The following is a 4147-nucleotide window of genomic DNA, read 5'->3' as shown; positions in this document are numbered from 1 at the left end:
GACACCCTAGACGCCAACTGCCAATTTGGGCTTACCGACCACCAATAGGTCCACAGACGACGCAATCGCAACCACACTGCACACTGCCCTAACGCCATCTGGACAAGAGGAATACCCATGTGAGAATGCTGTCATCGATTACAGCTCAGCATTTAACACCATATGTGACCCTCCAAACTCGTCAATCAAGCTCGAGACCCTGGGTCTCGACCCCGCCCTGTGCAACTGGGTCCTGGACTTCCTGACGGGCCGCCCCAGTGGTGAGGTAGGTAACAACATCTCACCCGCGCTGATCCTCAACATGGGCCCGCCACAAGGGGTGCGTCTGAGCCCTCTCCTGTACTCCCTGTCACCCACGACTGCGTGGCCATGCACGCCTGCCAACGTCAATCATCAAGTTTGCGATGAACTACCTGGTAGGCTTGATTACCAACAACGACGGAGCGGCCTACAGGAGGAGGTGAGGGCCCTCGAGTGTGGTTGTTCAGGAAAATAACCTCACACTCAAGGTCAACAAAACAAAGGAGAATGATGTGGACTTCAGGAAACAGCAGAGGAGCACCCCCTATCCACATCGACGGGTCAGTAGTGGAGAAGGTGGAAGTTTTAAGTTGCCTGCGTGTCACATCACGGACAAACTGAATTGGTCCACCCACACAGACAGCGTTGTGAAGAAGGCGCAGCAGCGCCTCTTCAACCTCAGGAGGCTGAAGAAATTCGGCTTGTCACCAAAGCACTCACAAACTTCTACAGATGCACAATCGACGAGCATCCTGTCGGGCTGTATCACCGGCCTGGTACGGCACATGCTGCCGCCCAACCGTAAGGCTCTCCAGAGGTATGAGGTCGGCAGAACGCCATCACCAGCAAACTACCTCCCTCCCCCCTTCCCCCCAGACACCTAACACCACCCCGATGTCACAGGAAGCCATAAAGATCATCAAGGACAACAACCACCCAACCACTCCTGCACCCGCGGCTATCATCCAAAGGCGAGTCGTACCAGGTGTGCATCAAAGCAGTGACGAGAGACTGAAAAACAGCTTCTATCTCAAGGCCATCAGACTGGTAAAAGCCACCACTAAGACATTTAGCGGCCCGCCTGCAACAACTGACCTCAAACCGCAGCACTTTAAAATGGAATTGATGGAAATTATGTAAAACATGTACCACTAAGCCACTTTAAACAATGCCACTAATAAATGGTTAGCATACTCTACATTACCCCATCTCAATTTATATACTGTACTCTATATCATACTACTTGTCATCTTGCCATCTTTATGTAATCATGTATCACAGCCACCTTAAACTAAGCCACATTTAATGTTTAGCAACCACAGACCAGTCATGTACTGCACGACTCATCTCTATTGCACTTCCACCGTATCGCTACTGGACCGAGACGCGCGTACCATGCATCATATACTTAGTACGATATTCCTTTATCCCTTTAACTGTGTGTGTGTGTGTAGGTAGTAGTTCGTTGGAAATTGTTAGGTTAGTATTACTTGTTGGTATACTGCATTGTCCGGAAGCTAGAACACAACATTCGCTACACTCGCATTACATCTGCTAACCATGTGTACATGTGACAATAAAATTGTTAATTTTATTTATTTGATAGAGAGGCATAAAAAAGGCTCTCCTAAGGCGAGCGTGACATAGTTTAGTATGTACGAGTATTATTATAGCAATGTTATTTAGTATGTTACTTAGTATGTTATTTAGAATGTACCGAGTTATGTTTATTAATGTACTTGAGTTACGTAACTTAGTAACATAGTAGTAACTACTAATAACATACTAAGTAACATACTAAGATAAGATCTATAACTAAAATTAAACATAGCTAAGTAACATAAGCTAAGTAACATACTAAGTTAACATACTAATGTTATTAGTATTTTTATTTTAGTAATGTTAGCTATAGTGATTTTATTTAGCAATGTTTACTTTGGTATTTTATTTAAGCATGTGTACTTAGGTATTATTATTTAGGCATGTTAGCTTGGTATTGTATTTAGGGCATGTTACTTGGTATTTTATTTAGATATGTTACTGATAGTATGTTAGCTTAGATAATTTTATTTAGTGATGTTAAGCTTTGTATTTTATTTAGGCATGGCTCTCTTCCTACTGACCCCTCTCACTCTGATCCCTCCTCTCTTCTTACTGACCCCTCTCACTCTGATCCCTCCTCTCTTCCTACTGACCCCTCTCACTCTGATCCCTCCTCTCTTCCTACTGACCCCTCTCACTCTGATCCCTCCTCTCTTCCTACTGACCCCTCTCACTGTTTTCCCTCCTTTCTTCCTCTACTCTCCTCCCCCCTCTTCTAGACTCTATTTGTGTCCCCCTCTTTCCTCTCCTGTCTATATATATCTGACCTTTGCCCTGACCAGGCAGACCGAGTATTGCTCCTCAAATTGTCGTCTCTGAGCAGTAATCCCTGACAACAGGTGCTGAACCAACACACATCACCTCCCGGAAATACACACACACGAACACACACAAACGAATGCACACACACGCACACACTTGCATGAAGAAATGAACACACACACATACACACACACCCTGCCTGACTCTCACACAAAAACACTCACACAAAAACATCAGTGTTTTCTTAGGGAGAGAGCTGTGGCTGCCATTGATGCTAGCTGAAGCGATTCGGTGAGTGTTCCAAACACAGCCCTACACAGCCCTAGGGTTCTGGAATGATGGAAAGAATCCTTATGAGCTGCCTGCTCAGATATATTAGACGAGAATAGAACACTACACTAGGTTCTAGGGCACAAAACCCATGTCTGCCTAAAGAAGAGCTCTAGACTATAGTCCAGTTTGATATACACTGATTGTACAAAACATTTAGAACACCTGCTATTTTAAAGACATAGACTGACCAGGTGAATCCAGGCAAAAGCTATGATCCCTTAATAATGACACTTATTAAATCCACTTCAATCAGTGGAGATGAAGGGGAGGAGACAGGTTAAATAATGATTTTTAAGCATTGAGACATGGATTGTGTATGTGTGCCATTCAGAGGGTTAATGGGTAAGACAAAATATTTAAGTGCCTTTGAGCGGGATATGGTAGTAGGTGCCAGGCACATCAGTTTGTGTCAAGAACTGCAACGCTGCTGAGTTTTTCATGCTCAATAGTTTCCCGTGTGTATCAAGAGTAGTCCACCACCCAAAGGACATCCAGACAACTTGACACAACTGTGGGAAGCATTGGAGTCAACATGGGCCAGCATCCCTGTGGAATGCTTTCGACACACACTGATTAGAGTCCATGCCCAACGAATTGAGGCACGCCTACCGATGTTGCTGTCGGCATTTAAGAAGTGTGAGGATAGAGCCTTAGCCAGGCTATTGTGCACTAAACCACGTATATCTCCCGTGGACAGTACACGTAAACATAATGGTTACAGTAGTCTGTCGGCATAAATTGGGATACGAGAGCATTAGTTCTGGGTTTGGGTTTTTCATCATGCTTATTTGGACATAGGATTGGTGCAGGGGTGCTTAAACTGATTTAACTTCGGGGATGATAACCACGGTGAAATATCAGAAGGGGGTGGGGAGGGGACTGAATTTTCTTTTGCGAGGGTTGGAGACTTTCCCTAGAACATAATGAGCGGCTGAACCAAATTAGTACATTTTAGTTCTGGGTTAATGAGAATTAAACCACGACTAATCAGTTAGGCGTTTGTTAGGCCTAGTCATGTTATGTTGGCGTAGTAACAGGGCTGTCGGGAGGGTGAGGTGATGTGAGGCTGAGCCGTTGGAGGGTGGAGGTGAGCTCAGGGTTGTCTGGACGATAGGCTGCTCTGCCCCACAGCCATCCTCCTCGTGGGCTGCGAAGTGTCGCATACTGGTCTCCATCGGCTGGCCCGGTACAATCATCTGAAACAGAGATATTGGGACAGTACTTAAATCCACTCATACTAGTTACTTTTGAAAAAAAAAGGTTGCAAGATCGAATCCCAGCTGACATGGTAAAAATCTGTCATTATCTTGCCCTCGAACAAGCAGTTAACGCCCCAGGTTCCTTCACTTCTAGCCCTAGCGCCGTATTGAAATAAGAATTTGTTCTTACTGAGACTTTGCCTAGATTAATTAAGGTAAAAACATCAACC

The sequence above is a fragment of the Salvelinus sp. IW2-2015 genome, linkage group LG4q.1:29 (assembly GCF_002910315.2).
Source record: "Salvelinus sp. IW2-2015 linkage group LG4q.1:29, ASM291031v2, whole genome shotgun sequence".
NCBI classification, from domain to species: domain Eukaryota; kingdom Metazoa; phylum Chordata; class Actinopteri; order Salmoniformes; family Salmonidae; genus Salvelinus; species Salvelinus sp. IW2-2015.
This window is presented reverse-complemented; position numbering follows the sequence as displayed.